We start from the raw sequence: 20054 nt of genomic DNA on the forward strand, positions 1-20054 counted from the left end.
TATCTAATCCTTGTCATTTAGGAGAGGTGAAACCAGATTTCCAAGATCCTTCCTACACCTAAAGTCAATAATTCTATAAGACCTTACAATTACTTTCCTAGTTCATAAATCCATCCATTCCTTGCTCTCATGAGAAAGAACACAGGTGTACTGAGACAGGAAGTCGTTTGTTTATCTTTCTGATGTACAAGGTGGGAGTATGGAGGGAAGATGATCTTTCCAGCTGGAATGCATTCCTTTCCCACAGATGCAGATCTTTTAAAAATTCCTAAACTCTGGAGCAATTATACTCTACAAAAGAAAGAAAGAGCTACCAAGTCATGCTAAATTTGGGAGTCATCATCTTAGGGAAATAAAATTGCTAATCACATCTTTATAAGGTATCAGAATGATTTACAGTGGACTCTTCTAATAACAGGTTTATTCTAATAAAAAGTGTTTGTGATTCTAGACACATAATTATTTGCACCCTTCAGCAATATACAAATAGACACCTTTTCTTGGGAGAAGGGACTATGTGGTGGGAAGCTATTGCAGTTGAATCAGTCCATACAGTAAGAAAGAAAGAAAGAAAGAAAGAAAGAAAGAAAGAAAGAAAGAAAGAAAGAAAGGTAGAAATGTTCCTTCCTAAGAGGATTGCATATAAATGGTACTGAGTTTAATGTATTAAAATAAGGCCAATGAAAATAAAGTTCACAATGGAAAGTATTCATCCAAGAATTCATGTAAACTATATCGCGTCCGGGGACTTAAAGGCTTGAAAGCAAACAAGCGGCCATCTAGCCCAGAAGCAACAAAGCCCACACGGAAGCAGCACACCAACATGGGTGATCGTGAAGGGCCGAGGGGACCAGGTCTCAAACAACAAAGGCAGGAGGAACAAAAAATCACATCACCGTGAATGAGGGCGAGTGCGTGATGGGGACCCAATGCCCATCTGTAGACAGCTGGACATCCCTTCCAGAGGGGTAGTGGGGAGGAGATGAGTCACTCAGGGTGCAGTGTAGCAACAATGAAACTCAAAACCTTCCTCTAGTTATTTATTTTTTATTTATTAACAATTTATTGGGGCTCATACAATTCTTATCACAGTTCATACATATACATACATCAATTGTATAAAGCACCTCTGTACAGTCTTTGCCCTAATCATTTTTTTCTCCTCTTTTCTTTTTTTACATTTTATTAGGGACTCATACAACTCTTATCACAATCCATACATATACATACATCAATTGCATAAAGCACATCCATACATTCCCTGCCCCAATCATTCTCAAGGCATTTGCTCTCCACTTAAGCCCCTTGCATCAGGTCCTCTTTTTTTCCCCCTCCCTCCCCCCTCCTCTAGTTATTGAATGCTTCCTCCCCTATCGATTATCATGACCCCAATTCTACCTTGCGGACCTGGTTAGACCAGAGGATGCGCAGCGGTGCAGTAGGGATCTGGAAACACAGGGAATCTAGGACGGATGAACCCCTCAGGACCAGCGGTGGGAGTGGCGACACCAGGAGGGAAGGGGGTGTAGAAAGGGAGAACCGATCTTGGGGATCTATGTGTAACCTCCTCTCTGGGAGATGGGCAATGGGAAGGTGGGTGAGGGGAGACGCCGCCGGGCAGTGTAAGATAAGATAAGATAATTATTTATAAACTGTTAAGGGACCAGAGGGGAGGGGGGAGCGGGGAGGGAAGGGGAGGGAAAAAAAGGAAACCGAGCTGATTCCAGGAACCCAAGTGGAAGGAGAATTTTGAGAACAATGAGGGCAACGAATGCATAAGGGTGCTTTACTCAATTGATGTATGTATGGATTGTGATAAGAATTGTATGAGCCCCAATAAAAAGATTTATTAAATTAAAAAAAAGAATTCATGTAAACTAAGACAGCAGCTGCCTAGGGAATGATTGCGGTGGGTGGGCATTGTTCAACTGTAATATTCATGGGAGAGGTATAGAAAAGGATGGAAAAAGCAGGGACCGCTTCTACCCGGATCCCCTTCGCTCTTGGAAGTGACCACTAGTGTTAGCTGCCAACCCCGTTGACGCCCCATCTGATCTATGCACTGTCGGGCAACGTGTTGATGAGCCATAGGGTTTTTGTTGGCTGATTTCTTTATTGACCAGAATAAAAGGTCTGCGGGCCTTTATTCCAGATCCACTTGTCTGGAAGTGCTGCTGAAACCTTTTCAGGATCATAATAACATGCAAGCCTCCACTGACAGATGGTAGTGGCTATGTTTGAAGCACATGGGCCAGTTATTAAACCTGGATCTCCTACGTGGGATGCAAGTATTGTCACACTGAAGCTTCCAGATTTTTGAAAAAGAGGCGCACGTAAGCTCAACAATAGAGAAACTTCTTAGCATCAGTTAGCTACATTATCTCAAGTACTTTTAACATTCAAGACTTGAGATAAGGCTATTTTAGATATTTAAGTTACTGCAAACCACCCCCAAAATAGTCATCCCTGAATGTGTTCTTTATTCTAATTGTATAGCTAAGGCTTTGATGAGAACAATAATCTCTAGGGACAAAGTGTAGAAGCAATTATGAGAAGAGACGGGACCTAGTATGATGTAAAGTATGTTGGAATGTAGTCATATGTAAAAATGTCTAACTTTATCTTAAATCATAGTTCTTGGAATCCCTCCCCTATAACTGACTCATAATCTATTTTGAGACAAACCTGCCTGTACTGCAACAATTTTCCTGCACATTAAAATTCAGACAGAGAAGGCAGAGACTGATGGGAAACACAGATGAGACCCAGCGACCTCACAGACATAATAGCCCTGTAGTAACATGAGTGGGTGGCCTCGGAGCTGGGATAGAGCTAAATGCCTCATGTGCTGAATTTCTTATTTCTTATAGAATATTTGGAAAAATTAGTTGATTTAAAATATCTAGTTCATGGTAAAGGTAAGAGAGTAGCTGGGGTTCTTTACTTCGAATACCTCTTTTTCCCCACTTCCTTTGTGGAAATATTACTTAAAAGATACTTGATTTTTTATACAAATTTTTGAAGGTCATCTCTCTCTATATAGCAAAACCACAACAAAATCACAATCCAGAACATGAGTTAAGCCAAAACCTGTTGAGGGAAGGACAACCCAAGCATGTACAATAGAAAAGTGGTGTGTGTGGATGCACATGTATGCATCATAGGTATGGGAAGATCCACTGACGTTGAGTTAATTCCAATTCAGCGTAGACTGCCCCTGTGGGCTTCTGAGGTTGTCAATCATTCCCAGAGCATTTCTCTTGTGGGGTAGCTGATGGAGTCGAGCTGCTGATCTTATTGCTAGGAGCTCAACGAATTACCCACTAAGAGGCCAGAGCTGTGCGTATGAGGGAGCATTGGAAGTGTATGAGAAAATAGAATAAAAAAATCATGTTTTTTCAGAAACCAAACCAAACCCACTTCCCACGAGTCAATTCGGCCTTGTATCAATCAGTCAACAAGAGGAAACCCTCAGCTCCCGGGGGTTCCAAAGCTGTAAATCCTGATGGAAGTAGACACAGCCTCATCTTCCTTACATACAGCGCCAGATGGGGTTGACCCACTGGCCTTGAGGTTAGCTTTAAGACCAACGCCTAACCCGATACATCCCCAAGGCTGCTTATACACACACACAGATACACACACACACACACACACACACACACAAGTGAACAAGGACATACAGGATACGGACCCCTCTCCTCGGGGGGAACCATGAGTAGAAATTGACTCAATGGGCATCAGTTTGGATTACTTGTTTTAGAAAAGATGGCGAATCCTCAAATGACAACTTATGTTGCCATTTAATATCCTAACTCTGTTTAGTCAAAATCTTCACGTCCGTACTATTTCCCCATGTTTAATACTCAATAGGAAATAATCTGCATTCGTTTTAGAAAATTTGATCACAGAAAAACATTCTTCATTCCTCAGTTTGGGATTTGTTTTTAATACTACGGCTGGGCTTCACCTGAGGGTTTGAACTGGATGAAGGTTGCGTTACTACAATGGACAACTCTGCAAGATTTTGTAAAGAAGTTAAAGTTAGATCTGAAATCTTTTGTGTTCCTCGATTTAATTTTTTTCCTCTATTTAATCTTGGATGGATTTTCCAGTTTTGTATTTTTCTAGAAAACCCTAGCCAGAGAAAGAGGGAGAGAGACTCCCTGAATAATACTAGTCTAGTAACTATGCCAATGTAGTTTGGCCTCAGCATAATTGTGAGCAAACTCGGAGTCGTTCAAGCAGCTTTGGGCTGTTCCTGCATGCATTATATTTAAATGCCAAATAGATTGTTTTCCTCTTGTGGGGTAGGGCAGGGGAGGGGCAGTCTAGGGCAGAGACGGGGAGCTAAGGCTGGCTGACAGTCATCGCAACCTATACAGAGGCCATTTGCCGTTCACTCTTCAGAAGTGAAAGCCAAGGGTAACCGGGGCTGGCGCCGTCTGAATCGGTCTTTGGTAAATTCAACCCAGTGCGGCGTGTGGATTTTCACTTACCTTCAGAGCAGCCACCTCCCTGGGGGCACCTCCCTACAGCGGAACTGATGACCCACAACCTAGGGGCCCGAAAAAGGACACTCCTCACAGGAGAGCCTGGGCCCTTTCTGTCCCCGCGTTTCCCAGGGACCCAAATTGGACCCGTCAGGGATTTGTGGCACGAATCCAGTGCAACTCCAGAAAACCACCCAGAGTGCATGCGCATTCGCCTTCATCCGTAACTCTCCCCAGAACGCTGAGTTTAGGGCCTCAGTGACGGGTCACTTCTGCTAGGGACGCGTTCAGGAGCCCTGGGGAACAAGGTTATGAGTGGGCCTTTCGACTCGCCTAAAGCCTAACTGTCTTGGAAACTCACAGGGCCGGTTCTGGCCGGATCCCAAGGAGTCAGTTTGGACTCACTGGCGATGAGTTTGCTTTGAGAGGGACATGTTTGCAGTAAGACGTCGTTTTGCCATCCTTGTGGTACTTAGCACTTCACTCTGTTACCCAGGTATCAACAAGCCTGTTCTGTTTGTACTGAGAGAACGGTGGCCTTATAGCTAGAGATGCTAAGTGACTTTCAAATTATGAAGAGAATATGGAAATATTATTTAAAAATCGAAGAACCAGGATCATAAGCATCCATCACTCTACTACATTAAAGCAACAACTGTCGGACGTACCTCCTGTCCTTTTATAGGCAATCGAAATACAGTCTGAGACGGTGCTTTCTTTTTTAGCTCATAATGTTTCTTGCTACTATGAAAGACACGCCCTAGGCATCCTGTGAGCTGTGAATGCTGCCTTTTGCCTGCTGGATGTTTGGCAGCATCGACTATTTTATAATTCCGAGTAGCAGTGGGATGGCTTTGTGAATATAGACTTAAGAATTTATTTGTGTGAGGGAAATTACCGACAATGAGGCAAGGGGGGTAAAGGATTTCAAGATTCATTGATAATAGCTTTTAGGAAAATGTCTACAAGTTTAATTACAATGAGCCACTCGTGAGCACACAGTTTTACTAAACTCTTTCCAGCACTGATGATAGCCATTCCAAAAACTAGTTCTGTGCGTTATCGTCAACATGTTTGTTTGGTTTTGCCTGAAATGAATACGCTAGCCAAACAGCACTCACTTTTTTTCTAACATAGGAAAAAGAGAGAAATAAGAATTGTGTAAGACGTCTGAGCAGCTTCTATTTTACCTTTGTAATAAGTCGGCTTGGTGCTAACCCAGGATCCTGTCCTCAGTTAGGAAGGGCCTCAGTAACCCAGGAGACAGATTTTCCATCGGGTCAAGGACTGAAGTCCAAGGCATCTCTCGGAGACTTTCCTAAGGTGCTGTGTTCTGTGCTGCTGACCCCAGGCTTACTCAGCATCCAATTATTACATGGTCAAGGCCTGTTGATTATCACCCATGTGTATATCAATCTCACTATGACCCAAACGAAATGTCTTGTTACATACACATCTTTCTTGGCTTTAATTTGAGAATAAAGAGCTAATTTTCTCTTTACTTTGTTTCCCCCAAACACAATAAGACTTCATGCTCACTCTTCTCTACAGAGAGCAAGCCCCCCACCACCACCCCCACCCACCCCCCCACACACACATGGGCACAACACACTCCAAGAAGAAGTCACTGCAGATACAGAAAACCCAGTGTTGCCTAATCTAGTCCCACTCACAGTGACCTTACACTGTAGGATAGCACTGCGCCTAGAGTTTCCAAGGCTAATCCTTATGCGAAAAAGACTGCCAGACTTTCTCCCATAGGGTGGCTGGGGGATTTGAACCCCCAGTCTTCTGGTTAAGAGCCAAGAGCTTAATCCCCTAAACCACAGGGCTCTTTTGTTATGTATACATGCGTGGCCATTTTCCGGAAAACCCACTGGAACCTCCTCCAGGTGGTGGTGGGTACTGGTGCCTCTTCAACTCCAAAAACTAATTTCAAATAAAAATAGAGGAATTCCATGAGGGTTTGAAAAACAGAGATTTTCTTTTATTAAACTAAACATAGGTGACCGATATAAATGGAGTTGACACCTTTGTGTGGTTCTAGAGTGAACGCAACAGGCTGGAGTGGCTTCAGCAGATGTTGAAGTAGGAGATTACTCAGATTCAGATGGTTAATCTTAGACAGTTCACATTCATTTTCCCTTTATGGACACAGGCAGACCCTTGTTGGATTGATACCCACAACAGAGAGGGTAAGGGAGATTGGGGATCAATTTGGGATGACTAACGAGCACGATGCATGTGAGGCAACGCCTTACCTTAAATCTAACTTCAGTATCTCACTCCTGCCATCAGTGATTTTCAGTCATCAGCCATAGCACTTTTAGACTAGAATTGTCATTCCTTTTCTAAACAGTCTTCGGAACGGGGGACCTTGTGTCATTTAAGTTAACATAAGGTGATCATCTGTGTTTGCTTACATAGGACACACTTTTGCTTGAAGGAGTGAGCTATATGCCCAAGTAAATCAGTTTATCACTCCTCCATTTAACACACACCTGCTGATTGACCTCTATAACCAGTACTCATCTGCTACAATGCAAAGGCAGAGGAAATTGGTAAAAGTTGGGGGATACAGCTCCTTCTTCTACTGAGTTTATTTATAGTCAAGAATACCTAAATTGTTTTTAAGAAGTAATGGAAATGCTATGTTTTACTCAAGAAATATAACTGTTTTCTTTCTCTGCTTCCTTCTTTTTAAAATTTCTATGAAATAAGGATCTGTCTCAAAATCATTTTTAACCATGGCTTTGGGTGAAGATACTCATTTTATCATCTTTATTCGCCCTCAAATGCGCTGCCATAGAGCTGATTCTGACTCAAGGGATCTTCTAACACAAGGTACAGCTACCCCAGTGGCTTTCTGAGGCTGTACACCTTTTCTTATTTTTTGCTACCATATCCAGTATTTTTAAATTTTATTTATTTATATTAATAAATCATTGTATTGGGGCCTCTTACAGCTCTTATAACAATGTATACATCAATTGTATCAAACACGTTTGTACATATGTTGCTATCATCATTTTAAATACATTTTCTTTCTGCTTGAGCCCTTGGTATCAGCTCCTCTCTTTCCCCTCCCCCCACCCTCATGAACACCTGATAAGTTATAAATTATTATTTTCATATCTAACACTCCCTGCTGTCTCTCTTCACTTGTGTTTCCGTTGTTCGTCCCCCTGTCTCAGGGCCCGGGAGGTCATACATTGATCATCTCAGTGGGTTCCCCATTTCTCCCCTTTCAACCCCCACCTTCCCCCCAACCTCACGCCATTGCTACTCCCTTTACTGTTCTAAAGCCCATCTGTAAACATTTGGACATTCCCTCACAGAAAGGTCGCAAGGAAGGAACGAATCAGCCAGGGCAGCATAGCACGGATGGAACACACATTCCTCCTGGCCTTTAGTGCTCCCCCAGCACACATACTCTCACTTTCATGGCCCCAGCTTAACCTTACAGATCCGGCTTGACCACAGCCTGTACACTGGTACAGATTAGAACTCTCAACACATGAAACCCAGGACAGACATTACCCTCAGGAACAGTATGGGCGGCTGCACATCTCTATGGATAGGAATGCTTTATCTTTCTGCTATCGAGCAGCTGGTGGAGTTGAACTGCCAACCTCGTAGTTATCCACCCAGCGCATAGCCCACGATCCCACCATGGCTCCTCTCTTCTTCCTCAAGAAAAGAATAATTAAAACACTAATATATTTTGGGAGCAAATCATTGCAAAAGCCATCAAGAATGGATTTTATATATTTCCTCTTTCAAATAGATTAATAAAATAGAATCAAGCCTAACGCTAAAATTAATTTTTTAAAATTTCTAGTATTTTATTCATGTGCTCACTTGTGGTATGTACAATAGTATCATTTAAGTTCCCTGGCTTCAAGTACAGACATGTTTGCAAGTAGTGTGGTGTAGTGGTGGGATGTCTAGGTTTACTAGCTGTGTTTACCTTTCCTAAATGACTTGAGTTTCCTCATCTGTTAAATAGGCATAACAGTAATAAAGGTGAGCTGGGTAGTGTCACAGTGCTCAATAAAGGCCAACTTGTATTTGCCTAAATGATCCAATACGAAGATAGTCTGTCTTTCTAATTCGGAAACAACACTCACTGCTATAAAGTCAATTCTAACTCACATTGACCCTACAGGGCAAAGAAGAATTAGCCCTGCGGGTTTTACCTGAGCAGAGACCTCCTCCTCCTCCTCTTCCTCCTCCTCCTCCTCCTTCTCCTCCTCCTCCTCCTTCTCCTCCTCCTCCTCCCGTGGTGTGGCTGGTGTCCAGCAACTGGCCTTGTGGCGAGCAGTACAACTTGTAATTTACAATGCCACCAGGGCTCGTGTCAACCTAATCAGACATGGAGGGCCAGTTCCAACTCAGAGCTGTCTTGTAGCACCCCCAGAACCTCCCCACAGGGTTTCCAAGACTATAACCATGAGGAGAGTAAATCACTAAGGCTTTTGTTCTGCAAGTCATTGGGGGGAGCTCATGCTGCCCACCTTTAGGTCAGCTGCAAGTGCTGACCCACTGCTCCACCAGGTGCACCTTAGCTACTGAGCACGTCATACTGATCTTTGACCTTCCATAATTCTGCGCACATAAAGAATATAGACTTAGGTTCATATGCATGTATGACTTAAAGTGCATAAAACTATGTCTGTAGTACCCCATGTGATTCTAAGTCATAGGTGAAAGACAGATTAAGTTGATCTCTTAAGTTTTAATCTCCAACGTTTATATGTCAAGATTCTGGAGCACATACATCTTGTAAGTGACAAATGTTAAGAAGTTCTGCTTTTTTTTTTTTCAATCTAACGACTTAACCAAACCCAAACTTGCTGTCATTTTGTTGATTGCTGCTCAGAGCAACTCTATAAGACAGATGAGAATGACTCCGTAGATTTCCGAAACTGAGAGTCTTTACTGGAATAGAAAGCCTCATCTTTCTTCCGAGGGGTGGCTGGTGGATTCAAACTGCTGACCTTCTGGGTAGTAGCATGAGTAACCCACTATACCACCATGGCTCCTTAGGAAGAATATATGTAAAGGTTATTTTGTCCTTGTCTCCTTCCAAATGCTCAGATGCTGTTTTGAGAATTAAGATAATAAATGGCCATTGGCCCCCACTCAAGTACTCCCTCAATGCAAGAATACTTTCTTCTATTAACTTGGCATTCTTTGAAAAAGAAAAGCAAAAAATAATAATAAATGGCTCATTGTAAACATGTCATAAACATAATATTCATTTTAATGAGTAAAAATAAAAACATTACCATTATTCTGAAATAAAAATAATGTGAAGTAGAATGCTTGATGGTTTAGGTCTAAGAAAACTTCAATCTCAGACTGCAATGGTGTTTTCTTCCTGGTTTGTGTCTGCGAAGAGGAGAATCAGTCATTACTCAGTGCTGGCTTCTTGTCTACAGTATCTGATGTATTAACCCATTTGTTTCATCTTTGACTAGACTCTGTAGCCCTGATCATATTCCCTAGATATTATAGGGCCTTTAAGGCTGGACCTGGGCAAAAGGCACAATAAAATAAAACTCCATTCGTGTGAGACTGGAGGACACGTGTGATGAATTGCAGTATTTTCTCAAGGCCTCTGAAAGACAAGTAGATCGAGGAAATGGAGAGCAGAAAGAAAGGAGTAGGCACAGGTGCATGTCATGTCCTGCCAAAAGACCCCAAGAAAACACAGGGAGGGGCCACAGAAGATACCTGCACAGAAGAGCAACTACCAGAAGGGACCTCCCAAAAAACCCCATATCATCGTGAATGAGGGGAGCGTGTGATGGGGACCCAATGCCCAGCTGTAGACAACTGGACATCCCTTGCAGAGGGGTAGTGGGGAGGAGAAGAGTCACTCAGGGTTCAGTGTAGCATCGATGAAGCTCACAACCTTCCTCTGGTTCTTAAATGCTTCCCCCACTCCACCACTATCATGATCCCAATTCTACCTTATAAACCTGGTTAGCCCAGAGGATGCACAGCGGTGCAGACAGGAACTGGAAACACAGGGAATCCAGGACACATGAACCCCTCAGGACCAGTGATGAGAGTGGCGATACTGGGAGGAAGGAGGAAAGGGGGGTAGGAAGGGGGAACCAATTATAAGGATCTACATATAACCTCCTCCCTGGAGGATAGACAACAGAAATGTGGGTGAAGGGAGACGTCGGGCAGGGTAAGATATGATAAAATAATAATTTATAAATTATCAAAGGTTCATGAGGGAGGGGTGAGGGGGGAAAAAGTGGGGGGAAGAAAAATGAGGAGTTTATTCCAGGAGCCCAAGTGGAAAGCAAGTGTTTTAAGAATGATGAGGGCAACGAGTATGTAAGTGTGCTTTACACAATTGATGTATGTGTGGATTGTGATCAGAGTTGTATAAGCCCCAATAAAATGATTTTTTTTTAAAGAAGAAGAAGAAAGAAAGGACCTTCTTGTAATGCTCACAGACTCATGTGGTTATTCGGTGAACTTCCCAGAAGTTAGGAGCTCAAGGGATCTGGTGGAGATCAGAACTTGCACCTCTTCAAACTAAAAGTCATTGCTTAGTAAAATGTTTCACTTCTCTACACGGTATGTAGATGTTTTTCATTCCCTGGACAGTCTCCGCTTATTTCTCCATAGGCCTAATGACCTACTAGCTGAATTCCAAAGAGATGTTGGATAAAGAATCATTATCAAGATGCATGATTAACTTGGCTAAAGGCTAACCCCGCTTCAAAACAAAACCCTTCCATCTGTGCCATTCACACCTTGATCAAAGGTGTATTTATGTTTTTCTGCTTAGGCAAATGTTGCTGTTCATATTTGTCAGGTATTACTTTTAACATGTGTTTCACATCAAATACCCAAAAGGGGTCACATTAAATCAGAAAAAAATATATTTTAAATATATTGGCAGGATTAGCTATGAAGGAGTCTTCCAGCACATCTGGACACCTCTGTAAAAAATTAACTCAACATCCCAGGCTCTGGGGATGGCCAAATTATTAACTGATTTTGCAGGAGCTCTCTTTGTGCAAGCCAAGGCATACAAGGAATGGTTTAGCCCTGTGCACCATTAAATACTGTGCCGTTAATCTACTGCAGTAGGAACAAAGCACATGTTTAACGGGGGATGCCTATTTCCATTTGCAGCAGAGAAAAGAAAGTTGGCATGGGTTGACCATTGCTTCAGACTCTACAGCTTACGTGCTGTGTTAGTGTCGCTGTTGGGTGCCGTCAGGTCAGTTCGGCCTCAGATTGAGCCTCTGTGTAGCAGAAGGAAACATGGCTTTGTTCTGCACATTGCTACTACCTTTGACCCCGCGTTGCAGCCCACTGAGTCAATCCGTCTTGTCAAGGGTCTTCCTCTTTTCCGCTACCCCTCTGCTCTACCAAGCTTCAAGTCTTTATTCAGTAGTATAGGACTTTTGAATAGAAAATGTTTTACCTAGCAGAAAATTCAACACTGGGGATTACGGCATTGACCTTGAATCTGGCATAGCTTCTGAATAGGGACCTTAGGGACATCTCCTCTAATGTTCCCCACAAAATCAAGACCCAGATTTCTAGTTTTCCCTCTTAGGAAATACTTTTCTGGATGTAAGCTTGAAGGGGAAATATACTAAGAAATATAGCATAATTGCTAATAAAACTCAAACTCACTGCCTTCCAGACAATTCCAAGTCGTAGTAACCCTAAAAGACTGAGTACATTTGTCCCTGTGGGTTTCCAAAACTATGAATCTTTACAGCAGTAGAAAGCTTAGCTTTCTCCCACTAATTTCCAATAAAAAAATAGCAGAACATGTCTCTTTTCTCCATAAATCCTAGGCCTGCATATTGTTTCACCTAGGCCTGGTGCTATTGGAGCGTGCACCGATCCTGAAACCGCTACATTGGGTTTTTAGGCTACGCACAGGATGAAGAGCATCCCTCAATCCACAGTGCTTGTTTGGCAGAAGTTGGCTTAAGCTCAGTTAAGAGACGTGGGGAGTTGGAAATCCAGTGGATGCCCAGCACCCTTGGTGGGACCCAGGCACTGGTGCACAGCCATGCTTGAAAAGGAGTGTGTCACACCTTAAGGAGTGCACATTTTGTCACAGATCTTGGACACATACAAGTGAGCATGAGTCCATACCAATAGATTCGAAGGTCATTTTTAATTTTTCTGGACCAATATTGTATTATCATAGAATCCGAGAAATGAAAACATCCCATCATCAGCATTTTTTTTCCTAGCGATCATACTTGATAGAAAGCAATAGCCTACCTTTTTTATATCATGGTACAACATCTGTGCCACAGTCAATATGACTCGGAATCAACTCACTGCAATGAGTGTGTTGTTTTCTTAGTGACCTTCTGTCACTTTACCTTTTTCTGTTTCCCCACCTATTACATCAGGAAATTGGACTCTCCTTGTTGTCCATTCTACATATGAAACACTATGATTCTATTATTCATTAACTTGTAGCAATGCTTTTTTTCTTTCAGTCCTACCAAATCAATGATGTAGTCAATTAATGTATCGATTTTCTGCTCTGAGCCAGGCACAATCTGCAAACACCATGTCACAAATAATTTGTGCTTAAAGATGCCATGCTACACGAAGGCATAGACTCTATTAAGGTTTTGAGTTAGGTATCTTGTTGTGATAGTTATATAATCTGTTGTCTATTTGAGAAGATTACGAGAGAAGGGGTGGAGTCTAGCCTGTCAATCATTGTATAGCCAAGGAGGCCTCTGTGTGGGCATGGCCTTCCCCTGAGGATTCTGGGAATTCCTGTATTTCCTGTATTGGAGGTGGGAGACACACTCTCTCTCTGCACACTCCTGGAGAGACCCTCTACTGACAAGACACATGAGGAGCCATGTGGAGACCCCTGCCAGTGCTGAGATACTTCTACCACCACTGGATCCACAAGACTTTGCACCCACTGACCTGTGATCTTCCTGCATTCGGCACCATTGAATGCATTTCATAAGTCTGAAGAGGACTTTATAGATTGGTATCGGACACATGGGCTAATATTGAATTTATGGACTTGATCTGGCTGGGCGGCGTGTTTTCTCAATATTCAATTTCTCTTGTATATAAAGTTCTTTCTTATACACATATGAGTGTCTAAGAATTTGTTTCTCTAGTCTACCCAGACTAACACACTTGTTCTTGTGTAGACTCAAGGTAGTAATTCAAATGCTTGCAAGTCCAAGCTGGAAAGGTAGATCTAAGGTGGAATGGGAATGTAAAGGTGGCAGCAGAGCCAAGTGCAACTTACAAATGCACATGACTGTTCATTGATTTTAGTGATATTGCTGGGGAAAAGATCTAAGAAAAATCGATACCCATTTCAATCAAGTTCACATCACTTCGTGTTGTCTGAGTAGAGCTACACTCAGGACGGCTTCAATCACTGTGTTCAAAAATGGACAGTAGAGCCTTCTTCCAGGGTCCCGGGTTGACCTTAAACCTTCAAACTTTGATTAGTAGCCACTTGTACCATCCAGGGAGTCCTATATAAGATGATAGAGAATGGGCCGTGCATCTTCTTCATGTCTGTGATAGCTTTAAATCATCCTCCTGGTTTCCTCCAAGTTGCTCCAAGATACGGTCAAGTTGCTTTCCACCCTTCGCACGCCGAAGTACAATAGAAGGAAACACCGCCCAGTGCCGCACCATGATGACAATTATGTTTATGTTTGAGTCCACTGTCGCAACCACTGTGTCAATTCATCTTGCCAAGAACCTTCCTCTCTTTTGCTGCCCATTCCATTTTGCCAAACATGATGTCCTTTTCCAGGGAGCGGTCTCTTCTGACAACTTGTCCAATGTACTTGAGGTGAGGTCTCGCCATCCTTGCTTCTGAGGAGTATCCAGGCTGTACTTCTCCCAAGACAAATGTTCCCCAGTCGAAAATAATTTCTGCAAGACTAGGTAAAGGTTCTTCTGATTCAGAGGGATGCCTGTGGCACCTGGCACCACGATTTTATACCACACTTGAAAACTCACTGCCATCGAGTCAATGCTGACTCCTTACAAACCCCTGTGGGTTTTCAAGACTCTGTTTCTGGGAGTAGAAAGACCAGTCTTTCTCCCATGGAGCTACTGAGGGTTTTGAACTGCTGACCAGGTGAATTGCAGCCCAATGCAGAACCACTGCACCACCAGGGATCCATAGGTTAACCACAAGATTAATTGAACCACATGAACAACGATGTTAAGCTTTAAAGTGAGAGTACATTTGAGTTTCAAGAAACCACCAATGCTCACTGACATCCTAAAATGTAACAGCCGACTTTAATCGGTCGCTAACTAGACCAAGTTGTAGTACCTGTAGTCTTCAGCTTTTTCATCCATAAAGTCCGACGAAAACTCACTGCCAGCAAGCCAATGCCAACTCACAGCAACCTTACAGGACAGAGCAGAACTGCCCCCGGGGGTTTCCAAGCCTGTAGCTCTTTATGGGAATAGAAAGTCTCATCTTTCTCCAAAGGGGCAGCTGGCGGTTTCAAACTGCTGACCTCTCTGTGACCAGTGAAAAAATATTCCTTTCATATCCCCAAGTGTCTGATTGGTGAACTACATCACTGGTGTATAAAATAGAACGCATCTGATGGAGTAAAGTTCTTTGGGGTTTTTTTTAGGAGTATAATAATGCTCTTCTTTATTTTTTTGAAACACTTTTATTGGGGGTTCTTACATCTCTTATCACAATCCACACATTCATCCAGTGTGTCGAGCACATTTGAACATATATTGCCATCACCATTTTCAAAGCACTCTTTTCCCACTTGAGCATAAAGTTTTGACCTGGGTATCTCCGCCCCGTATAGACGAGAAACTAGAATGCGCATGCGTTCCGGGAGAAAAGTTGCGTGATGAATTATCTGGAAGTGGTTCCATATCACAAGGATCAAACTGAAGAGTCCCAGATGTAACAAGTGCGCAAATGAAATAAAACCACGAAAGGAGACACCATTGTTTTGTTTCTGAGAACCAGACTCTCAGAGCTCCAGGATAGTTACAGGGATTTAATTCATGTTAAGCACCTCTGAGGATAAATCATGAGCGTGGGTTGACCAGAATGACCAGACTCTTGATCTCTGACCCCCTAATGATCTTTTGATCATATTCCTGCTGTTCTTGCCCAAACTGTCATCTTTATGGGCGTGGAGATTGGTGATACTAGATAATCCCATTGTAGTCAAGTCAGTGACAGTAAGCCAGCCCTGGCCCATCAGGCCCCACCACATGCAAATTGAAGGGTAGAGGCAGGATGCAGCCTCATCACTCAGTTGCCAAGGTGATGTTGTCCAGGTGGGTCCTGAATGGAGAATGTGCTCTCAGGAGAAGTACGGGCCCAGCACAAAGCAAGGCTTGCCATGCTTGCTGGAGCACAGCTTGAGGCTGTAGGCAGTTTGAACCACAACGGAGAAACATCCCCTCAGTCTCTAACTTCCAAAGTTCTGAAAGCTCTTGGACTCTGAGCTCTTCCGCTATTGCGGGCCGTTCATCATATCTTACCAAGTCATTCTTCCAGCTGCCCTTTATACCCATCCCTTCATTCCCACTTCTGTGGTCACCATCTGATGTTTGCTCTCATCAACTCTTGTGCAATAGCTCCCTAATCTCCTCTCCTCGGGTAACTCCTTCCCAGCTCGGATCTGTGTTGCAAGCTGCCAAGGCACCTGAATTCTCAGTGAAGGACAGAGTCACAGAAAAAGCCACCCACCATCCAGCTTCCAACGTGGTTCCCATCATTTCTCCCATGAACCTCTATTTTCCAGGGGATTTTTAACCAACTCTTGCCCAAACATACTTCTTACCTCCCACACCTTTTGTTTGTACGATCTCACCCACTGTGGACTCCAATGCAGGTGCCATTGCCCGTATGTTCAAGTCCCACCTCCTTCTTAGACCTTGCTGCAGAACTTCGTCCAAACTCTTATTTCCTCTGTTAAACTCTGCTTGATGTTTAAAGCTACTCCAGGAGTGGGGTGGCTCAGATATATTTTTGCAGAGGGCTCTGTTCTGTTCCCAAATCAGAGCAAAGTCCTCGAGAGCAACAAGTTTCCTCGGTGTCTTTATAACAACCAGGGTAGCACCTTAGATTTAAGCAAATGTTCAACAAATACTTGTTTAACACGATATTAGCTCGCCAAGAGAAGATAATGCAATGGGAATTATACTCCTCCTTAATACACAAGGGGAGAGAAGCCCCAGGCTAGTGTGGGCGGTTCATGGCAACTCAGAAGGGGAACTGCATTCCAAAGGACCTTTAAGCCTGACCTTTCCAAAAGCTGTTTGCCAGGTCTGTGTTCTGAGAAGTTTCTGAATAGGATGGAATCACCAACCTTTAAGTCAATAGTTCCGGGCTCACCCATTTGCACCACCAATGCACTTTGGATACAAAGACCTAAACTCAAAATGAGTCCTTACAGGATGGCTTGCGCCCTATGTCGTTGCTCTTTCCTAACGTCTCTCTAAAGCAGCACGTGGTTGGTGAGTAAAGGGTCAACCCCTCAGTGAGATGGACACGCACTGGCGCAAGCATAGCAATGATTGTGGGTCTTGTGAAGACAAGGGCACCATTGCATTCTGTTGCACATAGATGACTCGATAGCGCCTAACGACGATGGACGCAGCTTAAGTGGCAACCTTTCCTTTCCTTGGTTATGGTGGTTCTGCTTTTTTGAATGCCACACAACCTGGGACAGGAGAAGACCTTCGTTCCTGGTTCATGAGACAGAGGCATTGGGAGAAGGTCTGTTGTATTTCCAGAACTAGTGGCTTCAGCACACCACACTGCTAATGCGATTTATGGGAAGTCGCTTGTAAATTCTTATGCAGAAGTAAAAAAATAAGTCAAGGGGAAATCCTCCTTTTATGGTTTATTTTTATTTTAAAATTATATACATCCATTTATTTCAGACCAATGTCCTTTAAAATGATAAGGTAAAAAGTGGAATGACAACCATAACTACATCCTTTTTAGAAATCTTCATCCCTCTCCCCCCTTTCCATTCATTGGAGACTTTTCATAGACATCAGACTTTGACTCATTTCTCACATCCCTGATATTTCTGGATATCTGGCATGGCCCTAACTGCAATATTCTCATATCCCCCATCTTCTAATATTCTAATCACAGCCAATAATGGCAATTCTAGATCGGGAAAACTACAGCCTTCGGCGATTAGCTTCTTGGGCAGGCCAATTCTCTCCACGTCCACACTCTGACACGCCTCAATTCTGCCAGGCAAAGGAATGCTCTCTCTTTTCCTACTTGGGGCTCACCAAAAGAAATGAAGCACAGTACCACTACTATAGCAAAAATATGTTTTTAAAATATTTCCTCGACATAAAACCAGGAGGTTGAAACAAGTGATTATATTCTATTGATTTTGTGGAGTTTACAAATTCAAAGGTTGACTTTTTAAATCATCAGTCCAAAACAGTACTGTCTGCAAAACAGTGGAAGTGCTCGTTCTGATTTTCAGCATGGACATGATGTCATTGACAAAATAAACCTTAATAACTGTCATTAAACTTTATTGTTTAAATTGCTGTTTGTGGTAATGTCCTGATGATAATAAAAAGGTGTCATCAGCTAGAAATGCATTCTAGAGAAATATCCCATAGAAGAAATTCTGTAAGTTCATATGAAAGGATATGAACGCTATAAAATTCATAAAAAGAAATTCATCTATAGAAAAAAATGTCAAAGGAGAGCCTCCCGAATTTAATCCAGAGAAAGAAGGGGAAAACTACAAAGTCCCTTGTGGACTCAGCCAGAAGACCAAGACTGGGATATGGGTCCCATCTTCTTTTTCCCACTTTATGCCAAACCACAGAGGTGGCTCTTGAAGATTGACAGCTGAAGATGAATGTTCTCAAGTCTGTGAACAACTTAAGCTTCAGGAGTTAGTTGTTTATAAATGGTTACCGAAATAACCCAAACTCACTGCCATCGAGTCACATTCTGACTCATAGCGACCCTAGAGGGTAGGGTAGAACTGCCTCTGTGGGGTAGTTCTTTCTGGGAACAGAAAGCCTCATCTCTTTCCTGAGGATTGGCTGATGGTTTCAGACTGCTGACCTTGAGGTTAGCAGCCCAATTTATAAACCACTACAAATAAACATATAAATAAAATAAACCACTATACCACCAGGGCTCCTTATAAATGGTTACAGTATATGTATTTATGAATGGATTGGTATAAACTTATGCTTTAAATATTCCTTATGAGCTAAGCAGATCATTTCCTATGAATACTCAGGTCCTTGAGAATCATACAGAAGTGTAGGTTATACTTTCACGATAAAACAGAAACTGAGATGACTGGGAATTTAACACAATTTGCTGCAATGTGTAGAAGGCTTCTCAAGCACTAGTTCTAAAGAATCGTTCTTAAGTAAATGAGATTTGGAGGAATGACGTTTGTTGGACAGTTTGGCATATGCCACAAGGACACAGGGTGATTAGATCTTAAGTACAAAGAAAGCTCAGACATGAGATTTTTCCAAGTAGGGGTATAATTATAGAAATCAATTTGGATATTTTGGAATAAAAAAATTATAAAAAGCGCCTAAGTAACACATTCAATTTATACACACAGCCATTGGATTGATACTACTTTTCAGTGAATCTTTAGGACTCTGTAGGAATGTTCCATAGGATTTCCCAAACTGTAGATCTTGATGGGAGCAGCCGGGAGCATCTGGTGGGTGGGCTGCCCAGGGCTTAACTCGCTGCAAAAGCTGCTTTGCTAAGTTTCTAGGTCTTTGGAAACCCGTGATTCCGCACATCTGGAACGAGTGCTGGCAGCCCTCCTTCAGACGGGCTCTCAAAATCAATTCCTTACATCTGGCTTTCCTCTGGGAACTCCCAGAGATTTGTTCCCAGGTCAAAGACGAATGTCTTCTAGGACCCAGTGACCAAGGCAAAAAAGACTTCAAACTATTTCTAAGGAAAAGTACACAGGGAGAGGATCAGTCATACAGAAATGGAAAGCTAAGATGAGACACAGTAGCTTCTTTTAAATATCTGAGGGATTGTCTTTTTGTTATTGTTTTCTAAAGAAAGGGTAGATCCAGATGTCTGTTCATTTGAAAAGAATGTCCTCACATTTGGAGCCACTCCTCCATGAGTGTGAAGTGGCCCCTCCTCACACGAAGCTCATACTGATCCTGCTTGGACATGTGCAGGGGCAACATGCACTGCTGCTTGCCATGCGGGCCCCGGCTGGTACTGACCTTCACGTTCTTTGACACTAGCTCACAAGAAGGTTAGAAGCGGGGCAGTAATATGAGTCTGTGTTCTGCTCCCTTCATCAAGAAGGTAGTGCTCCGGTGGCGCAGTGCTTACGTTGGGCTGTGAGCCATAAGGCTGGTAGTTCAAAACCACCAGCAGCCCTGCAGGAGAAAGATGGGGGCTTTCTATTTCCATAGACAGTTACAGTCCTAGAAACTCACAGAGGAATTCGCCTTGACGATGAGTCAAGTTTGACTTGATAGCAGCCAGAGTTTAGGGGGAAATTTTTAAAA

Source organism: Tenrec ecaudatus, chromosome 7 (genome assembly GCF_050624435.1).
Source record: "Tenrec ecaudatus isolate mTenEca1 chromosome 7, mTenEca1.hap1, whole genome shotgun sequence".
Taxonomy (NCBI): Eukaryota; Metazoa; Chordata; class Mammalia; order Afrosoricida; family Tenrecidae; genus Tenrec; species Tenrec ecaudatus.